Raw genomic sequence first — 26,160 nt, 5'->3', positions numbered from 1 at the left:
CAAACAAAATACAACCATGATATTTAACAGATGTATTGACATATTAGCTTAAATTCGAATAGCAAATTTTATTGTCTTTTCTACACATGCAAGTATTTTTATTTCATTTTTACAATTACTTTTCACAATTGAAGACAACTTACTGGAAAATCTTGATTTATAAAGGCATATCAACTTTTGGGGCCTGTTTCAGAGCTATTTCATCACCACCAGATATATATTTATATCTAGATTCGTCTTCACTAAATCAGTTGTCCAGATGGGACTACACAACTAAATCTGGTTTTGCAATTTATCTCAGCCACCTCCCCATGATCTCAGCAGTCACATAACACCTTAATCTGCTAGTTGTCCAGGCTTAGACAAGCAAAATCCCCAGGTGTCTAAATCACTTACTTTATACGTGCACACAAGCTTCCTTGACCACTTCAGCCAAAAAAACTTTGTAATCTCTGCCCAAATCCTATTGATATTTTTCTCTGCCGTCATTTTAACTTTGCCCAAGTGTCTATAACACTTGTCCAAGCCTTGGGGTTAAAGGACAGTGCAAACAAAAAGACAAAGAGAGATGGGGATAAATCCATTTTTTTAATGAAAATTGTGTAAATTAGATTAAAGCATATATGAAGCTAGACAAAGATGAATAGATAGGTACCAAGCTCAATGGACATTACAGTGAGGAGAGAGGCTAAACAAGGAAGAGACAAGATATGTTGCTAAAAACAAGGTAAACATCCTGGTTCAGTAAGGCCAGGTTATTAGAAAAGGGGAACTGAGGGGCTGGGAGAGTGCATTGAAAAAGTCAGGGGAGAAGTTTAGCTATCCTAAAGCTTTCATACTTACACCAATTAACTCTTGATAAGTATGAGGCCAAAAGGCCATAAGATATGAAATCTTTCAACGTGTGATTCAGTTTCCTTGCACTCACCATAGAGATTGATTTGCAGTCGTCTTTGGAAGAGTCTGATCCTAAAGGATATTCCCAGTGTAGATAGCTTCCCTGGAGCACCTGTGAACGTTCCTCTCATCAATATGACCTCCACCTCCACCAGCTCCTTTCTTCCTGCATTTCTTATTACATCTAGCTATGTAATAAACTAAAAATTCCAAAGAAATGCACAAATGCTTTTGGAGAATAGAGAAAATTGTTTACAAGCTTACTCATGAACCTGAAAATCTGTATCATTTTCCCTTTGGCAAGAAGGACTTTGTGCTAGGTGTGGTTGATAGTACCTAAAGGTAAACATACATCTGGCATTCACCACAGGCTACCAGGAATTTCTAATTGCTGTCTGTCCTCAGTGTTTCCCCGAACAATGTCTTGTGGGCATCATGTTACAAAGAAGTTGGTGGAAGCAGAGAGCAGCTGTGCACTCAAAGCCCTTCTGCAAGATGGAGTTGTGACAGTTTTGATATACACAGTATTTTGTTCAGGAGCAAGAGAAAAAGATGTTCATGGGAGAATGGGGGGAACCTGCAGTGAGAAAGCATTAGTGAGCATCTTGCATGCCTAAGGCTGCCGAGCCATTCATGGCAAGCTAAGTAGGTAGTGTGCATACAGAGGAGGTGGCTGTCTGGCCTGGGAATATTGTTTTGCAATTAAGAGAAAAAGGGTGAAAAGACAGAGTTGACTAGATGCACTTTAGGTGTCTAATTTATAAAACTCACAATGAAGACATTTTTAAATCCTCGTATATCCCATTTTTAGCTTTCCTCAGGTAATCTGCGTGATATTCAATATAAAAGACAAATGCTAGGTCTACTAACCTTCTCTGCTTGTTTTTCCATGAAGGAATCCATAGACCCTTCTCATTCACCTAACCCTCCAAGTGAGTGGTAACTTTTATTTACCACTCTGAAGGTCCCCTTTCCTTGTAGAAGTTAGGCCTATTAATCTATAGGCTTTGCTAAAAAATTAAAGGTAGCCAGTGCATCAGCAATAATACTAAAGCAAGGCACCACATTGGTTTCTGCCATCTGTACAAGAGCTTGAGAGATTCCTCTCTCTGTGTCTTCTTTAGCTTCCTAGTAAACCTAAGATTAACAGCCCCTTCTGCCAAACACTAGGTAGGAGAAACGAAGCTTGATAGTAGGGATGCATGCCCCATCCACACTTATATGACAAGGAGAAATACACCACCATGAAGAAGGAAGCTGATAAGCCACCCCAACCTTCTAAGAGTGGCAGGATCATAGCTGAGACAGTCTGACTAGAGCAGCCAGTCAGTTCATTAACCTTGACTGCCCTTAAAGCAGAGTCCTATGATGGCTCAAGCTCTGGTTCTGCTGCTGTACAGGACATGCACCTCAATATATCCCGTTTCTTGCATTTTGTGTATGCAAGGCATCACACTGCATGTATTAAGTAGTCCGTGGTAGAACTGAGTTGCACAAGATTTAAATGTCGGGAGTGAGGAAAGATTTCAGTTATTCCTCTTCAGCCTACTTACCTAAAGATTGGAAATTTACCTCTGCTTCTAAAGAGCCATCAAATGTTTTATACTAAGCAATGAGTTATATTCTTTTTCCTTGGACTTCTTTTCAACTGGCATGAAATACTACTGTAAATGATTCTGCTGCATATGCTTATTATACTTCTAGACTTGTTTCAAGATGTTCAGATGAAAAGGTCTGTACAACAGACTAGATGCTGAACAGATACAGAGAGTTAAACTTGAAAATCAGATTCAATCAACATTCAGATTTTGCTTCAAAATAATTGCTGAATCCATCAGGCAACCAGTGAATATTTCAGTTGGAAAAGGTGTGTTTAAACAAAATATTCATCCTGAAATTTGGAAACAAAACATCTTGTCCTTTCACTTTAAGTTGACACTGTGACAATGAATCTACTTAAACTGTTTATAAAATAATCCCTTTTTTAGTCCATCTGTGATAGCCTTTTGTAGCCACAGACAGATTTCAATCAAATTTAACATTGGGTTGATGTCTCAAGCATAATAAAGTTTCTACAGATTAAGAAAAAGAACAGCTTGATAGAGGAGAAAAATGTAATATGACAGATAGCGTTGAGATCGAAGGAGAAGTGAGGGAGAAGTGGGCTGAGCTCAGTCCACATCAGATAAGCAATCAGCACCAATTGACTTACTAATCAGCATGTGCAGAGCTCCCCACTGATCACAGCACTGCTGACTCTTGCTCGGTGGAGGTGTTGTGGGGACTAGGGAAGGGACAGGGTCCGTTGCAGAACAGAAGACGTGGACAGTGGGCCCAACCACATAGCAAATCCAGCTTCCTTAGTGTATTGCTTATAAGAAACCTTTTATCTTCTCAAGGAGCAAAGCAGAGACAGAAATGAAAACAACAATAGCAGAAAAAAGAATTCAAGAAAATAATCGGATGTTAATTTGATATAAACCAAAATATTTGCAGTGGTTTGGTTCAGCAATAAAAAGGAGGCTCATTTGTTTCATTATGACCCAAAACAAATCTGTTTTCCAACTTTTTACGTTGTCTACAGAATCAATTATTCACACGGAGCTAAGTACATTATGTAGCTGTCAACTATGCATGAATAGCCACACCAGAAACTCCCATAAAGTCCCACACTGCAGTGCAAGCAGAATGTTTGCAAGAGGCATTGCACATGACAGTGGGACAACAGTCCAGCCACACAGAACTGTTTCTTGTACCACTGTACCAGATACTGGTCAAATATATTTTTAAATTAAAGAGGTATGATATCAATGAAAACAGCAAGTGTGAAGCAAGTTCAGGAATCCTTATATGTATAGTTCATAGAACAACAATTTTTCCAACCTGCTTCCTGGACTCTTCTCTTTCTTCCCACTTGCAAGTTCGTCATGTGGCACATACAATGACAGGTTTACAGAAAATGCAGTGACTATGAGGACGTCAAGAGGACAGAAATAGAAGTCAGAATAATGATTTTTTTTTCCACCAAAATTAGCTAATATTGGCATTTTTATTTACTGTGGATATAAAATCAGCTCTACTATTTTGCCACTTAGGGAACAATGCTAGATGTAGTGCAGAAATGACTTTAAGTTAATATTCAGTCTTCAAAGATACTTTTTGAAATTTATTGATAATTTCATAATCACGCTAAGCTATTATGGCAACGGGATGTAAAAATTGTACAGGCTACCTGAAACTATAGATGAAAAGGACAATTCAGTTGTGCTCGTTATTGTGGCATGTGTGGACATGCATGATAGTCAAATTTTTTACCTTGTGTTTGAATGCTGTGATGCTGAGTATGGAAATGCTGTTTCATTTTTGGGCTTTTGATATGACATTTTGGTATCTCAAGTGACCCTTACAAAAAAAAAAATCTTTTTTTTACCAGATATACAATATATAGCTTTCTAAGAAGGAATGCATTCATTCAGCTATACTTGAAACACATTGCAGCAGGGAAAATATTATCTTAATTGTAGTGAAATAAAATTTCCTGATACATATTAATTATATGTACTGTACAACTTCATATTGAAACACTAGCAACTTCCTTTATGGCAGTGTTATTAAGCATCAGTAAAATTCTATTTGACTTTTGCAAGAAAGATTGCTGCCATTGAAGCCTCTGGCCCAGGTTGTATCCAAGTCGCTACCAAATACTATATCAAGATGTTATCGACTTCAGAGCTATTATCATTAATTTTAGTTTAAAAATCAATGAATTAGCCTAACAAGCTGTGTTCCATTTTATGATCTTCTCTTTGGCTATGTAAAATAAATTAAGATAAAGACTGAGATGTTAAAACAATGACAAACTTAACCAGGGTGATTTCTTCAGAAATCCATATGTCTATATGTTTGTCTAGCTAGTGAGATATCTTTGTCATTTTGTGCATATGTTGAGAGGAGTCAAAAGGGTTTTAAAAAGTCTTACAAGACTGAAGCACTGTTTTTGAACATCAGTAATCTCCAAACAATTCTCTCTAAATGCGTGTTTTGTACAAGAAATAGCTGCTTTACAGTGCTGTGACACAGCAAAAGCAGATTGACTTGCTACTTAAATTCTGGACTCTACTAGAAATTAATAACATTCAAGTCACAATATTCAGCTAAGCCAAAAACCTAAAACCCAGAATATACATCCTTTATTCGTGAGTATAAATTTTGAGTATGTAATAAATGTGAACTTGGGTAAAATTATAGTTTTAGACTCATTTAAATATGATAGAATCAACTTTGTCCTATAGAAGATTATTAAATTAATTCTAAATAAGAGTCCTAGGTAACACCTATGAGGTTGAAAGCATCAAAAGCTACATATCTGTGAAAGCATCATGTTCTTACTTAAAGCCATATGAAATAACTGGACATTTTTAGAAAAAGCCATCATGTTATTTCCTTTAATATAATTTTAATAGTAAAATTTTGTAAAAGTAGTCTTCCCTCACCAGTCAGCATTTGATCTTAAATTGAAATTATTAACCTTAATTTGTAACTACACTGTTGCCACAGGTCTGACAATTATACATTTTGATTTCATGGTACAACAAAACACATAGAATGCCAAGATAATCTTTTTAGTTAAAATAAATGTAGTGAAATGGGAATGGTAACACATGTTGGAATACTTAATTACTGTTATTTATATATTTATCCATTGTCCTAATTATCCAACTCTTCTCTAGATCACTGGGTGTATTAATCTAGTGAGAATGATTCAGTCTTTAGCTAAAACATCTTTAATTTTACATTGCTGTTCTTCTGTCGTGGTTTAACCCGAGCCGGCAACTAAGCACCACGCAGCCGCTCGCTCACTCCCCCACCGGTGGGACGGGGAAGAGGATCGGAAAAGCAAAAGGGGAGAGCTCGTGGGTTGAGATAAGAACAGTTTAATAACTGAAGTAAAATAAAAATAGAACAGTAGTAATAATAATAATAATAACAAGTAATAATAGTACAATAGTAATACAAAGCAAGCGATACATTCTACAATTGCTCACCACTCGCCGACCGATGCCCAGACCCATCCCCCAAGCAGCGATCGTTGCCCCCCCCGGCTAACTCCCCCAGTTTATATACTGAGCATGACGTCACATGGTATGGAATAGTCCCTTGGCCAGCCTGGGTCAGCTGTCCTCGCTGTGCTCCATCCCAGCTTCTTGTGCACCCGGCAGAGCATGGGCAGCTGAAAAAGTCCTTGACCACTGTGAGCGCCACTTAGCAACTACTTAGCAAGAACAAAACGTCAGTGTATCATCGACATTGTTCTCATCCTAAACCCAAAACACAGCCCCATACTGGCTACCAAGAAGAAAATTAACTCTATCCCAGCTGAAACCAGGACATCTTCAGAGCTGTTTTCATAAAAAAAAAAGACACGTAGGAGTTTGTATCAATTTTTCTATCACACTTCTAAGAACTGCATTTGGACAAAATTATGCCGTTTGGTACCAGTTCAAACACAGGAATATGCTTCTTTCTATATAAACAGGGATGGTCTTGAAAGGCTTTACTACTGACAACATATCACCTTTCCATGTTTTTTACTGTAGGAAAGAATTATGCATCATGCCAATGCCTAAGGAATTGTAAAAGAAGTTTCCATATGGTTTTAACTATAAATTGTTCTTCAAATACAATAATATATTTTCTTGAATATAAGCCATTTAAATGGATTCTATTTAGAATGTCTTATTAATTTTTCATTCTGGTTATAGTCTCGTTGGTCTTGTTTTAAGAAGTTTTCTCCAAAATAATAAAAATCTCAGCTGGCTCTTAATTTGCTGCTTTTTTTTTGTTTGGTTGGTTTTCGTTTTACCTCACACAGGACAAAGACTCAAACTTCCATTAAAAGTTGATTTGACAGGAAAATGAATAGTGGTTTTTATCTCCATCTTTAGAAATTCAGTGATAAATTTATGGGGTATGTCAGGCTGTTCTGAAATGCAACCATGGGGCACAAAGATAAAAATCTACTTACTCAGCAAAAATTATTAACAGACCATGAGAGAACAGAATATAACAAAAGAGATTAAAAATAGAATCTGGATCTCATTTCATATCTTCACATCACAAATCAATTTTAAGCATATTCTATAGGTTCTGATACATAACTATGAAAAAACCCCAAACTTTCTCATTCTTAACTCTTAACAGACAGTAATTAAGGCAAAAACTTTATGTCTTGTATGCCATATACTTTGTATACATAAAGCAGGTATATAACTGTATCTTATATGTGTAGGCATGTATACATTTTTGTGTATACATGTATATATAATTAAATTATTTAGTTTATCATTTCAGATTAAAATTGTGCTCTTGATCTGATCAGTTTTACTGACAAGTTTACTTCTGTCTGATAACAGTTCAACTTAAAGAACTGGAAATACATCAGCCTATGTATTGAAAGAAAATCCTCCAAAATGTTATGTAGTTATTTGGCAATATTAAATGTTGTTTGATTTTAAAAGTATTTATTAAAATTTGAACAACAAAAAATAGTTTAGTTAAAATTATTTCATTGAAATTTGGAAAGCACAATAAAATTTAACATAATGTATTAATTGTTTACATAGGTACCTAGATAATGTAGAATTACCATAGCTTGTGAATGAGAAGAAAATGAAGATTTGAGGAGAAAATGTTGTCCCATATCCATTCAACTAATTCAAACCTGAATATTAAGTCTCAGTCCCACATACACACTCTGTCTACACCATTCATGACTAAGCTTACCAAAAGACTACTTAAACAGTTTTTGTTGGAGTTAATTCTCAGTTACATAAAGACTTGCTTCAGTTTCTCACTTTCCAGCTCTCATTTTCTCTCTTTCATACCTGAATCCTGGTATGATTTGATGAATAGCTAGAAGATAAAAAGAGTTTTATTAAAGAATTAAGATTTTTAAAACTTTCAGAATGAATATATTACTGCTTATGTTTAGATGTTAGTTGGGACTAAACTGGGAACAAAAGAAAAAAGAAAAACAAAGCCCAAAAGATCTCAAACCAAAGGCAAAAGCTGCTTGGAAAGCTGTAAGGTAATTGCACACTACAAATGCTTGGACTGCAGAGTCCAACCAAAGGAAGTGAACAAGAAAGAACGAATTTTCAGAGTGGGACAGTAGATGAGCACAGTGGCCATCTTCTGCAGCTATGGTCCCATGTTGATAGTTTGACTGAATTCTTTCTGGGGCAGTTTAGTTACATAATCTGAGTACTGAGTTATCTCATGGCATGCTGTAATTCTGGGAGAGGTCTGAAATCAAAGCATTTAAATAACGACAGCAACAAAAGCAGTTTCATTGTTAAATTCAATAGAATTATTAAGTCAAAACTATCTAACTTTTGTGTAATACATAGCTTCACTTACTGATGTGAATGCTATAAAATCAAAGGTCTTTTGACAATAAAATAAAAGCTTGGTTACCAACATATTATTTTCATTGATAATTAACGAAAGTGAGTGTTAAGGGATTTTGTTACAACCACACTCTTAAAAGGGTTAGCATTGTTCCCTTTGGCCTTAGACACTCTACTAATTCTAGTCTTGTTAAAGCTCACCTGGTTGGAGGGGAGGCTGATATTTGTAGCAGAAAACAGAGTGCTATAAATTACTTGACTTTGACAGAAGAGTCCTTCATTGCTTTCTCTCCACAAATGTCAGTGTCCAGAGCTAATGGTGAGCAAAAGGCTAAACAGGATATTTTCTGAATCATGTGTGGAAATTAGAGAATTCTGCAGGCCAGAATTGAGCTGAGTCTGTCGTGAATATGTGTTAAAAAGAGAGAAGAAGCTTCCCACTTTGTGGATCTATACCAGCAACTGCAGTAATGTCTGCCAGAAGAAGCATAAAGGTAATATCTTGTAGCACCAGCAAAGGGATAATAAGAATAAAGAAGAAAGTCATAGCCTAAAGGATACTATGAAGCTCCCAGCTTGGAACCGTGTCCTAAGAACATCCTCCATGAATTACAGGACATCATACTTTTCTGTCTTAGGTTGTGATTCACAGCAACTAACTTTATCTTTAAAGAATATTTTCTCATACTAAGTATAAGCAATAAAGTGCAAGAATGACTTGGTCCGTTATTTCCAAACTCCAGGATTCTTGTATGGCTTTAATCCATGCTACAACTGGCCTGCTTGCAGTCAGTGAAGAACAACAGATACACCTCTGTTGTGACTTATTTGATCAATTTTAGATGTTTATTCTAGAAGAAGAAGAAGAAAAGCAGCCTCACAACCTCAGGTGGTAAAGTCCTCTGTGACAGTCCAAAGAAAAAGTCGAGGCAGACATGACAAAAGCCAGAGGCCTTTTGTTCCGTTGTTGAAGGGACAGGGTAAATCCCATATTATTTGCACAGTTCACATGATGTGGGATTCACCCTGTCTCTAATTCAGGAGGGGAAAATCAACATCCTGTTTATGTTGCCTTTGCCTGGTCTACTGGCATACTGTCACTTGTTTTTCTTTTCTGCTTTTGAGTTAAATATGAAGTGTGTATGTTCAGAACTAGCAACACCTATGGCAAAGGAAGGTTGGTTCATTTTTTTTTTTTTTTTTAGAAAGCTGTCTTTTAACATTTATTCATAATTCTTATCAATGCTTTCTTTATTATTTATCAATCAACCTGACAATTAGTAAACTCATCTGTTGCTCTTCCTTGCACTCCCAGAATTACAGAATTAATATATTTGCTTAAGACAGGGAAAAATTGTGAAATTCACTTTACTAGACAACATTATGAACAAAATAAATAACTGAAAAGAATTTATCAAGTTTGTCAGTATTAGTGCTACTGTGTTTGCCCTGTAAACTTCACCTCATGGTTATCTTTGTGTGGGTGGATCAGCATCAGAATATTTCCCTAAATTAAATAAATCTACCCTGGGGTTATATATTCTCCTTCCTTTCCCTTGGAACATATCTGCACATCAGATTACCTTTCCTACTTTAATGATTCTCTCCTAGTCAAACTGATTAGGCAATTTGACTGCTAATCTTTGGAGGCACCAGATGCTGATAATTCTCTCAACACTGTACTAGCAAGTACTGAAATTGGCAATTTGCTGTTGACAATGCTTATAGCTCTCTTGGGATGATAGGTTTGTACCAACCTCAGAAATATCCCATCTTCTCCAGTTTTATGGTATAGTTAAGGAGAGAAAATACTTCAGCCAAATATTTCAGGCTTATCTCTAAAATCAGTGTCTTCGATCCACAAGCTAGCAAAAATCTGCTGAATACATGTCGCTCATAATGACTTCAATAACATTTTTGATTTCTGGCACTTCTTAAGATTTATTTGCAATTCAAAACTTAATTTCAGGCAACTACATTTTTTAAAAAAAGTCTATTTTCATAGACCAGAGTCTGCCAGACTGACTTGTGACTAAGGTATTTCCCAAAAGACTGCCTAGCATTTGTTCACTAGAAAAAGCTACAAATCATTTAGGAAAACATGAATCACTACGTTTTGTCTCTCCATTTTATTAAATCCTATTTCGAAGTTACTTTAAGTCAACCATTTTCCCCCTCATTCTTGACATCTTCCCCTTTCCACCCAATAAAGTCTTTCCTCTTTACATTCTTATTTTTTCTTCCTTCTGTTTGTATATACTTTTTCCTGTTTTTGAGACTATACTTTTCATTCAGTTTTGTGTTCTCCATGTTGTCACCTAAGAAGGTGAGTGCACACAGCAATTAAACCAGAACCTTTCTTTGGCAAGGAGAAAAATAATACTTAATGTCAGCTGAATGATGCAGCTATTAAAGATGTATGGAAGGTGGCCAATAGGTTTTCCCCAGGTTTTCATTCAGTTCAATTAACATTGTAATAACAGTAATCCATTTGCTCACATTTGTCACAACCTCTATTATTTTATTAGTACTTTATATAAGATTCTCCAAACAACTTCAGCTTTATTTCAAAATAGTTTCCACCCATGGAGTGTTGCTTACTCCCTTATAAAATTCCTCAGGTAGCTAGGTCATGAGTTATGGGTCATATTCATAATACGTAAGGTCGAAAACTGGAACCTGATTTACTGGGACACTCCAGGATGTCTAGTAACTTATAATATCAGAAAATTAATGCAGGCTTGATATACTTTCATGGCAAAGGAAAACAGAAGTGTTTAGAGTCAGATTATCCTCTTCTAATGCAGCTAAAAGTGGCTATAAAGAAAAAAATCAGCCTAGAATCTCAAAAGAATCTGTACTTTCAAATTTAAGTGATCAAGTTCTGCTCTCATTTATAGTTCTCTCATTTTCATGTTGCTTAAGTGTCATCATATACTTTGACTTACTTTAAATAAAATTAAAATAAAACTGATATTTAATACAAACATTTAAATAGAAATTTGAAATTAAAGTGAGGCATGGTATGTGCTTAGATTTTGCCATTGACATTGTATTAGAAGTTAAGACCATACTGAATTTGTAATATTTATGCAACCAGTGTAGGAATTTCCCATGCCAGCCATTTTCTTTCAGAATCTTATTACACTTTCCACTGCAATATAATGATGTAGAGTTAGTATGTTGCTGGCATTCTTTTTCAAGACAAAGTATTTCTTCTTCATATGAACTTCCCAGAGAACGTTATCTCCCTTATCAATTTGACTTGTCTACATGGAATTACATGCAATTCTATGAGAGCATTTTCATCTTCCAACAGGCATGTTCCGTGGTCTTACTGCAAACATGTTGGCTGAACTATGTAGGGAACCATACCTACTCTTACCTCTGTTGCTGTTGCCTACTGTCTGGGCTCTTTAATATATATTTTAATTAGCTGAAACAGACTTTAAAGGTGTTTGGTAATAACAGTGATGCCATAAATGGAAACTTCAGGTACATACATAAACACACAGTGGGTGAATACTTCTATTAACAGGAATGTGTAATTGAATGACAAATGGACTGATGCCCGCATTTCACCATTTCACAGGTACTACCCATTAATTCTTTCCATTGAATGTGAAAACTAAACTTTAATGGCCAATTAAGAGCTGTCATCTTAAAATAAAGTAACAAAGAATTCAGCTTTAAACAAGACATTCCCTTTTACTTGCAAAGAAATAGAAATCTGAAGATCTAGAAATAGATTAAAAAAGGAAAAGGATTTTTTTTCCAGCAAAAAGTGATATGTTTTTACACATAACCCCTTACTTCAAATTGTTGAGCACGTTAAGTTTTTAGTATGCATAAACAAGCAAGGACCAAAAAGTGTTCCTTCCTCCAGCTACTTTTTAAGTTTCTAGTGGCATTAATCAGTACCAGCTTTAGTCACCTTTAACTTCTTCAAGTATTCAGTTTTCAATTTTCACCACTGCCAGCTCTGTTACTGTCAGCTGACCCTCTGACATTGTTTTGGCTCAAGCAAGCCACTGACTACTTCTGATTTTGTTTTAAAAATCTATTTTATTCCCCTGAACTAAGTCAATTTCAGATTGACACTAAAGACCATTAGAACTGTACTCAGATCAAACGATAAAGGTAATTACAGTAAAAGCCTGGTTTTTAAAATCTATTCTTCAGACCAAAATACTATTCTTATAAGTCTGAAAAGCTTCAAGCTCAAGACCAGTCAGAGTCCTGAATTAATAACATCCAAGCCCAAGACCTCAAAACTGTTTCTTTCTCATTGTTTACATTAAATAATACTTATTTGGAGGATGCACCAAATGACAAGCTAAACCCAATTCCACCCCAAGGGTTATCTCCTGGTACACCAGCTAGTCTCACCAGCCTTACTATGAGCTGAGAAAAAACACAATGCCAGGCTTTTATTTTGTCAGCAAAAAAGCAATAGCATCCACAAATGTCTTTCATGTAGAAAAAAAGATCTGGGGTAAGCTGCCATAGATCTGTTTAAGTAGAAAAGCAGAAGAATGTTGCTATTAGAGGATAAAGAACAAAAGCCGGCATGGTACCTGACTACTGAGCTCTGTCTTGAGATCATTTTAATGGAATTACAATTTTCCTGAATCATAATAATTAGTAAAAAGTTAACTTGCTATTTTACTGAGCAAAGTGAAATAAAATCAACGTGGATGTTATGTAATTAATTTGCCTTTAGATTGCTCACTTTCAAAAAGCTGTAAATAAACACTGAATTTCATAAAATAATGTCTTGAGTGTTCATTTTCTACTCGAATGATAGGTTTACTATAGCAGATTCTTTATTTAAAAAGTACTCTGTTCAGATATTTAAATTTTTTAGTTAGACATAGTATAAGCGAGTAAATCTTAGAACTTAAAATAATCACTTTTAACTTCTTCAAGAAAAATTCTCAGTGCTGGAGTGATCCTTGAGGAAAACCAGTACCAAAGGGAGTTACTGTTTCCACATTGACTATAGAGTCATTTTGGGCTGCTATTCATTTGACAACCGGTAACAAACGCACTGTGCTCTTGCATAGCATAGATGAGTTCACATAATCCTGATCGATTGGTGCCAGGTGCAAGCGTTATCTCAATAATGTGGTGGGACCAAAGTGGCCCTGATAGATTTACTGGAAAATAGATAAATTCTTTTCCATCAGGAATTACACGTTGCTATCAGTTTTTTCCTGCTATAGGCATGGTGTCATGACTGACAGATAAATCAGTTTCTACCAGGAAAAATAACTGTCCCACTATCCACACTGATATATACATTAACAAGAACAACACGTGTACAAATAGAAACCCAAGAACAGTGAAAATGTCAAGAATGTGATTAATGTGACAATAGTCACCAATGAGTTAGCGATGTACAGTTGTACTGCTCACCTTTATTAGTGTGACTTGTTATAGTCAAGACAGTGTAAAAGTCATCTCCTAAGATGTCTAGAATAGGTCAGATCTGTTGTACTTTAAAAATCTCTGCAGCTCAGATGCAGATAATGCATGTATCTAAAAAGAGGTAAAACACCAAAATCTGCAATTCTGAAACAGCTTAACTACTGTATTTCCAACCATGCTTATCACACGGGTATATATAAAAAAAGAATTCCAAAGTTAAGCCATACAATAGTTTGTTGTTTCCTCTTGGACTGTAGATACACACTTTGAGCTTGATGTACTTGCCATGTACTGTAGACCGTGTACAAAAACCATATATCATTCCCATTAGAAATGACAATTTTTATCACACGCCCTTTAATTGACTGCCCATAAATAAACCTTTGTCGACACAGCCAGATATTATTTCAACATTCACATATATTAGTGGTCAAGATGAAAATCCAGGAATGAAGTGTGGTTGCAATACAAAGAAGCTGTGATAAAGGTTTTTCTTTTAGAGGAAAGACAGAGGTTATGCATGTTCAGGATTTAAATTTTCACATCTTTCTAGTTTCAAGGTAAATCAATTTGTTTCTATTATTTACAAGTCTAACAAGAATGTTTTCTGCATGCAAGTATGCTAGCATAACTGTTCTTATGAGAAAATCACTAAAAATAAATTTATCACATAGGATATTTATCCACACACTAAATTCTGTGCAGATTTAATTCTTTAGTATCCTGACATCTGAAGAGAATTTTTGCATATTTCTGAAAGTCTCATTCCTCTTTATAAACACTAAATGATGGAAGGCATATATTGCAGACAACTTTAGGCAGATATTGCTCTGAATGGTTTACAGTATATATAAAACTCTCATGAAATGCACAAACTTTTGTCACCGGGAAAAAATTAGTCTCATTTAAAATATTCCCATTCTACACTGAGAAAAGCAGTATCATTTAGAAGGGTGATGTATTTTTTTTCTTTCCAGAAGTCAAAATATACAGTATATCTGAAAATCAGATCGGAAGTTTCATTCAGTTCTTCAAAACTGTGGGCAATGTTCCTTTGTTCTAAACAATTTCCCTTGCCTTGCCCTACTCTCCCTTTTGTTCTTATTTTCATGAGAAATTCCATTTTATACCTTTGAATTTCACTTTGGTTCCCATGGAAATTTTTACTTTTGAAAAATCAACATATTCTAAATACAAAACATTTTGTCTAGAACTTCCTCAGAGTTCTATTATCTGTTATAAATTATTTGCAATTGATTGATAGCTTAGTAAGTAAATATGGCAAACATAATATTCCATTAGGGCATTTTTAAAAGTTTAGAGAAAATGATTTGTTGTTATAAAGACTAGAAATGTTTTGAAAGTATTGCCACTGGCAATGGTAATTATAAGATAGGCTAAAAGATTGGAAATTGAGTCGACTGAGTATTTGTACCTATCTATCTCCTATCTTTCAAACAGCTGTAAAGGTAATGATGAACTTTACTTTTACATGTTTGTACCACATGATTTACTGCACGTGGATAACCAGTGACATTGCTTGTGAAAAAAACCCAATATATCAAAACACACTCTATTTTATATAATTTTCCTCCTATTGTAGATATGTGTATGGGTGCAGTGGAGAAACAGGATGTCTAAGAATAACTATAGGGACTAATATAAGTGGGACCAGATGGAATGGTTGATCTTCAAGAAATTCTGTTCTCATGTTGAGTTCTGTAGGCAGTATTAGAAATGGGAAATAGCTAAAACTTCAGTTGGACAAACTTCAAGGAACTAAAAAGTTTGGTTTTCATGAATAATTTAGATTTTTTTAAAATTTAAATGTCTTCTGATCAATCACAAAAAACATAAATCTTATGAAAACAGTGCCTGCAGACAGTTTTTCAGTACTCTGTAATGTCTTCATTGTTCTAAAAAAATTTACATTTTTTTCTGTTTTGAGTACTATGTAATTTTGAGTCAGTACCAAGTACTTTCTGTCATCTCAGATAAATTACCTCACTAATCTGACTGATGCATCTCAGGATATTCAAAGCTTCTTACAGCCAAGTTGTGGTTTATCCTGAGATTCCATTTTAAATCTCCAGTGTACTTTTCCTGTAAGACCTCTGACTCCAGAGATAAAAGCACAGAAGGATTATAGGTGACAGTTAATCTGATAAGTATTTTGGTTTCAGTATGATTGTATATTTAATATCTGTGTATCTAATATCAAGTTATATTACTATATAACTTCACTTTCTATAGTGACTTTATATATTAAAAAAAATTGCTACTAAATAGCATTCTCTCGATAATGTTTTTATTTCTTCAAAAAATTTTCATGTCCCCTGGGCTTACTTAAAAATCTGGTAGTATTGAATTAATTTTGTTTCATACTCTGAGATTTAAAATTGATACTTCAACTAAACAGTGAATTTATAGATATCTCCACTGTTTCTTTTTCAGCTTCAGATTGCTTATTTTGATTACCTCTCAGCTTCCTAAATAAAGTCATACTGAACCTGATCCAAAGTTAATTGAAATCAATATGTGAAACATTTCATTTATTTTGATGGATTTTGGACTGAACATTTATTTCATAAAATTTTGAAAGAAAAATACCATAAGCAAATTTTTTCAATTAAACACGTTTAGTCTATTTTTTAATTAAAGAAGGAATTATAATTATTCAGTTTTTCTAATGATCTAAGAGTGACTGGACTGCATTACTTTAAGGTTATTTTACTATTATTTAACTGTTATGACTGCAAAGCAAAATCTTTGGAATAGGGACAAACCACAAATGTACCATCCCAGTGAAATAACGTAATTATTTTCAACCCTATTGTTCAGCTATCTATATTCTTTTTTTTCACTGCATAAGAGTATTAAAATTTGTTTTAGTGAATCACATAACCATATCTTGACTCAACTGGATACCACAATACCAATTAAAAGCTCTCTTTACTGTCAAACATACTACCTATAACTGCATTAATGTGATTTGTGTTTATGTCTTCAAGGTCAAATGAAGTCAGTTTTCTACATTTTGCTTTCTATTGCTTCCTGCAGTCTGAACTTGTCAGATGATTTCCCCTGGGGTAACATCTAGTTTAGGATCCCGAAAACACCTTTTATTTCTGGTTCCATCTTTTCAAATATCGAATACAATGGGCAGTTTAATAACTTTTCTGTTTATATCTGTTAGGCTGAAGCTGTTTCTCTGTCTTTCAGATCTTTTTATATTAATAAATTAAATTTAGATCTTGTCACTAAATGGGTAATGATAGTAGAGAAATGTCATGCATTAGAAGAACCTAATTTAAAAAAAAAAATCATAACTCATGAATAAAGTAAGTAAACATCCAGTGATTCACAGGAGTGGAGCAGTGATCTTTCAGATGAGATGTATTAACATAGCTCCTAATGACTGAATATCTCTACAGGCTCTTTGTTGCTTTTCTTAATGAAAAAATGATGGTATCCAATACCAGACAAACTCTAATTTGTATAGTTTTGGTTAATAAATTTGATTCTATCAAATATTTTAAAGTTCGAGATTTTAAATTTTCTGCAAACAATTACTGATAAAATTATAGCTTTGTCATGGTGTCCAAGCCATCAGTTCACTATTTAATCAAAAGTTAAAAGAAATAACTATTATATCAACCTCAGAGGAGAGCATAAATCTTAAAAAAATTAAGATTTCCTAGAGTATTCTCAGCAAAGTTCAAAATAAAGAAGAAAGCTACTGTTCAGGGGGAATGATAAAAAGCATCAATATTGCAGCTGTTCAAGATCTCTAATAATTATGAATTAATTATTAATGAAACTATAGCACTTTCAGCTTTTAACTTCTAAAGTCATTACAATGACCACATTAAGTACTGACTGCATAAAAATGTCTTCTTTTTAGTAGTTTTCTTTAAATAAATGAGGGAAGAGTTTGGAGCTAACAGGGCTAAGACCCAATCCACCAGAATATTCTCTCACAAATAAGTAGAGAATAATTTACCTTTGACACAAAGAATATTTAGGTTTTGTTAATGCAGCAGTACTACAATAAAACTTGGAATACCTTAGTTTAAAAACTTTAAGGTACTTAATGGTGGTGAGGCACTGGAACAGGTTGCACAGAGAATTTGTGGATGCTCCATCCCTGGAATTGCTCAAGGCCTGGTTGGACGGGGCTTTGAGCAACCTGGTCTAGTGGAAGGTGTCTCTGCCCATGGCAGGGGGGTTGAAACCAGATGATATTTAAGGTCCTTTCCAACCCAAACCATTCTATGATACCTTTCTATGATATCTTTCTCTATGGTATATGTAGCATTTATGTCTTAAATATAAATAAACTATTAAATCAATAGAATATGGTTCCCCAGTTTATTGTGGGGTCATGCATAACATATATGGTTAATGAATTAAAGAGTAGATTTGCTAATTTAAATATGAAAATATTATTGAAGAGTACCTTTTCAGAGCTCTGCAAGTGTGCGCATCCTAACTCCTAACACAGCCTAATTCAATGATGCTAGAATAAATAATAGTTGGTATATTTGTATTTGTAGTTGGTATATTTGTATTTGGTATATTTGTTCACCTCTGTGAGTAAACATCCTGTCACTGGAGTTTATAAATTAAATTCTCACTCTTCCTTTTTACAGTTGCAAAGATCTTTGGTTGAACTTCTTATATTGCTGTGAATATTTTCCACCTGCAGATGTAATATGATCCTCCAGTAAGTATTAGCAACATTGTGGATCTTTCTTTAGTATGTTGGATATTTTCTTATCACAGTATAACCAATGCACAGGTACAGATATCTCACAGTCTCTGACAGCATTTCTCATGTCTGATCCTTCACTCGTGAAATCTCATCCCACATCTTTGGCAACTGAGTCACTTATCTTGCATGATGAGAGACTGCCGTCCCCAACTCTTGGGTAGCTTTGAATCAGTGATGAGTGCAACTAACTCCATTACATACTCTAATATAAACACCAGTGGCCATAAACAGTTTATCTTGCCAGGATAAAATATGTCCCAGCAAAGTTACAGAACGTCTCAAGTCAGAACATGATTAGATTTCCATTTTTTATGTTACTATCTGCAAAAGCTACAGAGTTCTGAAATGGGAAAAAAAGCACATTCATTTCCTTCCTGAAAGTGACAGCTTTTTCAAATGCTACAAAACATATATATAACTTAAGCATGTTACAGAATCACACAGCTTAGGTTTCTGTTGTGTTCCTTTAGGTATTTCATCTTCTAAGACCATACTTACCTTTTTGCCCCTTGATTCAGAGAATCCTCATGACTTACAACAGCTGGAACTAAGCACATACCATTACTTTGTCTATGATAAAAAAGCATTTATATTTCTCTGTTTTACCTCCAGAAATGAACATTTTAATGCAGTGAAATATCCAAACACTGTAAAAGGAAGCATTAATGCTGCATGGTTTAAGCTGAAATATGTGGGTTTCTCATGCATAATTATAAGGCGGCATCTTGCCCAGACATATCCAAATACTGTAGCTCCTTCACACAAGATCAGACAAGGCTATTAAATCACAGTTTATTTTTCTGTGAACCTATATCATGCCTTGGGCTGTTCAGGCTACCGTTAGTTTATTTTCACCTTTGAAGACTAAACCTTCAGTTTCTAGAACATATTAAAATGGTCAAGGAAACTGAAGATATTCTGCTGTTTTGCTGGAAAAAATAGTATTGAGCTTTTAAATGTCACTCAGTAATAAATTTACAATATCTCTTCATGTGGTTATCTACACAGAATACAAGACACTGGCTTTATCTAATGTTGGAACTGGAAAATGGAACTGGAAAATAAAATTTCTTGAATTTTATGTGTTGCTCAGATAAAATTTACTCCATCTTCACCCCTGAGAAAGTCACTTAATTGTTGGGCACTTTCTTAATGTACTTCCCCTAAAGTGTGGGCAATGGTAATTACTTTCCTCACAGAGTACTATGATAGTTAAAGAGTTGCTGTGTGCTGGTTACTTTGTTTGCTTAGCTCCTTGTTTTTGCAACAGACCTGTCTGTAAATCTACAATTTTTTATAAGTGCGCCATCAGCGAGCTAAAATTACTCTAGTTATGCCTCACTGATAGACTTGATAGCATGAATGGGTTGCTCTAGCTGAAGAGATGCTGTGGGAAAAAAGTCCACAGGGAATCAACACAAGAAAACCTGAATAAGGACCCTACAATTCATATTTGAATAAAGACGGGGCAAGCTGTGAACTTTAGGTTTCCTATCTTGACAATTTGCAAATTGCAATTTTTTGTTTCTGTATACTCCTTCCATCTTCTGCATCTTGGCTATTTGAAGAAGAGATTGCCTTCATTCCACACTTGCTACAAGCTTGAAGTATTTGTACAGCAACTCTGCCATAGGGAGGACAGTTTCAATATCAGAATTAACTACAGATCTTGTGTACAGGGTGGATCATGGCACCACAAAGAACATTTGTTCATGCCCCTTCCTCACCTCTTAATTTGTCTATATCTTCAATTCACACATCAGGATGTTTTCATAACAAAAGTAAGCCAAGATGCCTTATTTTCTTCTGTACTGTCTACAGTCAATATAGCTCCTGTGGGTTTATTGTTCTTTTCTGTTTACTTTCACCATTGCTCTCTTCATTTTTATTAAACTTTTATTTTAATCTCTCTTTACTCTTATCTTCTTTCCTTTCCTCTTTTCTAATGTGCTTTCCTTCCTCAACACTCCCAGCTGTAGCTACAGAAGCACTGAATCAGAACAGTGAATTTTACATTCGTTTTGAGGCTAGGGAGTCTGCAAGTGTCCTGTTATTTTTCCTCTTGTAATGCTTCAGAGCTTAGGATTTGTTCATCAGATAGCCCTGTCCCACACAGTTACAATTTCACCTTTAAAGTGTATGATATTCTAAAGTTCGCCTGGCTCCTGTGGAACACGATTTTCAGAAGAGCTGGTTGCATTGTGAAACTTAGTGAATCTCCAGCATGAGCAGAGCCACTCTGCAGAAGGACCAAAGATAAATGGAAGGGTCTAAGCACAAGTACAACACTACATGGAAAACAACACTACTGCTGGTTTCTGTACTTAGTGAAACATTTGCAAGGATTGTGTGCTCAGGCACAAGCTATAAGGAATTACAGAAGTCCAGATGGGAATTTGAATGACTGGATCACCACAGCAAGAAAATCATCTATCTTATGGGGTTTGGCTCTTTAGTTAATCTCATTCTCTAGAAATTCTAGGGGAGTAAAAAGTTCAAAGGACCACTCAGACTGTGCACAGACCTGACAATGAAGGTACATATTTCTTTGATGAGGTGATGTGATGGTATTTGCCAAGCCCTTTATGTAACCTCTATCCATTCTCTAAGAACACACTAAAAGGGCTGGATTTTTTAAAAATCAATTTCTCACTAACATCTACATTTTAAAGGGAAGAGCTGGAATGAAAAATATTCATGGTATAAAATACTGTCCTTTCTTTGGTCAGGAGAAAGCTATTCTTCTGCATCTCCATTGCTGTCCATGGTATGGACTATAAGCAATCTGGACATTTGGTCATCCAGTGGACCTGGAGATTGCTAGCATTAAGAGGTAATTTGAAATTAGTTTCTTGTAAACTAGCCAGATTGTTCCTTCAGGAATTGATATAGAGCAAGAAAACAAAGAGTTTTATACACCCCATTGATATTCTGCAGGTTTAAAGCGTATAGCTCTGTAGGAATCATCTAATCTCCACTTGTTTATTTTACAAACAAGAGGACAGAAAAACTAGGTACATATATAAAAATCAGTTCATCTATTATGTCTGAGATTCTTCAAAGCTGAAGTATAAAGTGAGTCTCCTGTCCCACCACAAATCCTAAATGTCTGTTATATGAATAAAAAACAGTTATTAAACAAAATAAATAAACCACAGTGCAAAACTGGAGCCATACAAAGTTCATCTAAACTCAACATAAAAGCTCAACACTATGAAAGTCAGGTTCACAGTCCATCATAATGTGAATGAGGCCACCCTCCATTAACATTACAGGTTTGTATAGATAACTAAGCCTCTAGGACTAGCTAATATAAAGCTACCTAAAATATACAGAATCAGCACAAAGTTTAGAGGCATCTGTCAGAGGATGCAATGGACAGAGAATGTCAAGTCCTGAATAGCAGGATGCTCAAATAACATGATTCAACCTACATTTCAGTTCAATTCTTACACAGGCAGTGTATGTTCATAGATATTTAATGGGTCAGGGAAAAATGCATTCAGAAGCACCTTCACACAGACCATCTGCTTCACGAACTTCTCTTCCTGAAGTGTCTTCCCTCCCAAAGCACTTATGTTCACAGGGGAGGTGTTAGCTGACATTCACTGATCGTCTCGTTACTAAGGTTTCCACCTGAACTCATGTAGATGGCTGAGAGCAATTCTGTCTTTTGCACCACAAACAAAGGAGGATCAATGTCTTGGGAGGTGGAATTGCAGTCTCTTGGAGGTGGGACTACAAGTCAAATGCACAGTGAGGAAAAGGTCATGGTCTGTAAATTCACAGGATGTCCACACAAAGCAGTTATAAATGCTGGACCACTTAGTCACGTCAGTGAGACAAAGTCAATAATAGCAAATAATCACAATGTAATTTGTAAACAAATCATTGTAAGTTTAAAATTTTCAGTAAAACTTTTACTATATGACCATGAAAATGTTTCAGGGTGTTTTTAGGATTACGCATGAAGACTGCAGATCAGCAGAGCAGGTAGGTAGCTGCTAAAATGGAACAGATCCCTTAAAGGTAGATGTGTGTACTTGAGTCTCCCTCCTTGGTGAGTACTCTGCATGCTCCTCCTGTATGTAACACACTGCTTGTCCTTCATTTAAGTGGTTGATGCATCTGTTGTGTACATGTTCAGTGGTTTGATGATCAGGGGTGAAAAGGTATGTTTACATAAAGGCACAGCAAATGCGTTGCTATCATTACTATTTCTGGAGAATGAGGATTCAGATTTATGCTGGTGAAAACTCCAGTTTTACAACATGGAGGGGTGCTCATTTATGCAGGCCAGGCACTTCCACTGTATGGAAAATTGCTGGTCTTGAGAACTCGTAATCAATTCATTTGCCTACTGCTGAGCATCTTCTCACTGCCCAACAAGTTACCCTGCAGTCTTGAACCTGACATCACAAACACCCCATTTTCCTTGTTGTCAGTAGGACTTTCAGTAGGCAAAACAGTTGCAGGGCTCAACCAAGCATCCTAGCAAACTTCTAGTATGAACAAAAGAAAAAATACTTGGCAATTTTTTTCAATTAGTTGGCATTTTTGACCTTTTTTGTCTTCTTAAAATGAATGTTGCTGTAATCATATCATCGTTAATTTGAATAAATAGAACTTTTCTAATGTATGTAAAGTGACATGTAATATTATGACTCCAGAGTTAGTTTAAATTGTATTAATAACTGTAGTGATTTTAAGTAACTTGTTAAAACATCTCTGAAACTAATTAAAAATACAGGAACATTCCCTTTTTGTGGTTTAATGAGTACAGTGAAAGACTGAAAGTCATTTTTAGATGAGTACTTGTATTAACTGTATGACTTCCAAGTATATATAAAGTACAATAATATTTAGCTAACATTGCATTAATTACCAGTGAACAATCATAAAATTCTGGAAATGGAATGCGAATGACAATGAAGGATCTGCAAGGAATTACAAACAGAGACAACAGAAAATGCTGAGGATTTTTTTTTCTCTCTCAAATCCACTGTGTGGGAGGAGGGAAGCAGAGAGGGACTTTCCAAACTGTGGTATTTGTAAGGGGGAGTTTGTTTTGATTTTACGTTCTCTTTAATCTCAAATTTTTACAGGAGATACTTCTAAAAGCCATTCAGAAACACGTTTTTTAATGAACTATAGTCAGTGTTAATGAACATGGTTTTATGAGGAAAAAAAAATTCAAAATCCCACAAGCTGTGCGATAAGCATCCAGTATTTTACAGCTCAGTAAAAGGCAAATGGCATTCTTATTCTAACTTACAATATAGCCATAAATATCTGAAATGTCTCAAGGCTTGAAAAGTACTGTGGAGAATTTCTTTATCTGCATACAAATGATCAGCAGAATTATTTCCTTAATTATAGTTCGAGCACCTGGTAAACTGTGATCAGTGTGCTTTTTAAACATGCTAATAAAGAAAGGATTAAAATTAATCTTTAAAGCAAGTTAACTGAAAAGACCAGCCAACTTACATCTGTGAAGTGAATCATATCACAAGGAATAAATGTCTCTGGGATCAGAATAATAAAAAACTTAATAGTAGCAGTAATATAACAGTAAAAGAAGATAGGACTTCCATATCATAATAGAATGGTCAGAGAGAAATGATAAAATCTCCAGTCTTGAAACAGCCTGGCCTGCATCTTTGTGCATGCATTATTACAAATACTGTAATTTTCTAACAGTGTTTGTTCTCATACTCTCCATGTGCAGGAAGGATATGAGTAAGCAACCAAATTTCACCTGTTCTCCCTCAGCTACTGATCCACAGATGATGTTTTCATTTTAAATAATTTTTATATGTGTGGTATTTCTGCTCCTTTTTTTCATCTTCGTTAATTTATTTTGCATTATGCTGAAACATATCCTCCACTCAGAATACAGGGAGACCTTACCTGTTGACAAATCAATGGGCTGGGGCAACCACTGATGTTCAAGTTGTGCTCTTTGAGGTACTGGTGGTTTGCTGTAAATGGAAATGAACATTTACTACTTTCTCTGGTAATCACTTTGCTATGTGCTACTTGAAGTAGTAATAACCCATGATATAACAGGGGAAAAATAATCCACATGGTAGTGTAAACTGGTACTACAGAAGGAAAGCTTCTGATACGTTTCTCTGGAGCAGTAGGATTCATCCAACCTTGTTTTAGGCATCTACAATATAGTTGCCTAGGCCCAAGCTTTAAATCTAGCTGAATTAAAAGCCAACTGAAAAAACCCTTATTTGTAAGCCATGATTTATCTGACTTATTTTAGCTGTGTGTGTTAGGATGATTTAAATTATATATTCCAAGAGGTTTTTCTCCATTGATATAACAGGTCTGGGTAACCATTTCTTATTTGGTTAAGTGAAATGAATCTAAATCAGTGTTTTACTTAAGAAATTGCCTTATTGGGTACATCTGCACTGCTAAGCAGAAGAGAGCCCAGGAGCAACCTTTTCACTTTATTTAACATACTGTCTCTTTTTGGAACTGCTCCTACAAGGTTTTCTTTTTTCAACAGCTGTGCTTTACATTTAGCCCTCCTGCCCTCCAAAGTCCCTACAACACTATCCCAGAAAGGCTTTGTCTTTCAAACCGCATTTTGCTGCACCCCAGTCTTGTGACACATTATGCCTCACACTACAAAAAAATGCCACTCTGATAAAAAGCCATATAACCCTCTCATTATTTCAGACATTACAAATGCAAAAAGCACATGGAAAATAAGAGCACCTAATGGAAACACATATCATACAGGGTCCAGAAAAAAAAAAAAGCCTAATCTGCTTCAGAGAGGAAGAACTAAACAATGTGAAGTAAAAGAATCATTGCTATCTGATTTTTAGGGCCAAGGATCAGTCCCTGGCATTTTTTTATTTAACAGAAGAGACATTGTCTTAGTCACTGTCCTTAGTTAGGTTACCTATTAAATGACACCAATTTAATGTACAGCTAAAGTATCTACCCCTTCTCCAGTATTGATTCTTTTCCCTATTTTTTTTCTGCCAAAGAAAATAGGAAAGGTCAAAAAGGGTTCTGAATTGAGTTCTTTTTGTATATTTATAAATTTTTGTTGGTGGTGGTGTTATTACGATTATTTTCCATTTTACTCACCAAACGAGCTGCCTCAAAAATGTTGAGTACAACACAGCCTTCAGCATTGCTTTAGCAAAGGATTTTAATAAAGAATATTTCACATCAATCTTCAGTGCATGTGAAATCTTCCCTATAAAATAGCTAAAATAGTCCTGTATTGCACAATAAAACTAAAAAATTCTTCCTCCCCACCCCTCTCAAAACGTAATTCTGTTTCATTCTCTCCTACCATAATATATCCATCTTTCCATCATACCACCTGAGCCAGTGCCTCTTCATCCATCATACCTCACATTGCCTTCCCGCAGCTCACAAGGTCTGTGTCATACATGTGGCAGATGCCCCGATTTGGTCCCAGCAGCCCAGCCCGGGTGCCCAAGCACTTGTCTGACAAAGTTAGGACACGTGCAAGACCTTGGTGCACGTTTTTCCTCACCTGAGACAAAAGTCCAAGCAGTAAGGAGACAGTAAGGAGATATGCAGCACATCAAAGGCTTGACAGCACAGTAAGCAACACCAGTGCCCCACCATGTAGCTATTTCTGGATTTCAG

Source organism: Nipponia nippon, unplaced genomic scaffold, assembly GCF_047370975.1.
Source record: "Nipponia nippon isolate SJK-2023a ecotype South Korea unplaced genomic scaffold, ASM4737097v1 scaffold_2, whole genome shotgun sequence".
NCBI lineage: Eukaryota > Metazoa > Chordata > Aves > Pelecaniformes > Threskiornithidae > Nipponia > Nipponia nippon.
This window is presented reverse-complemented; position numbering follows the sequence as displayed.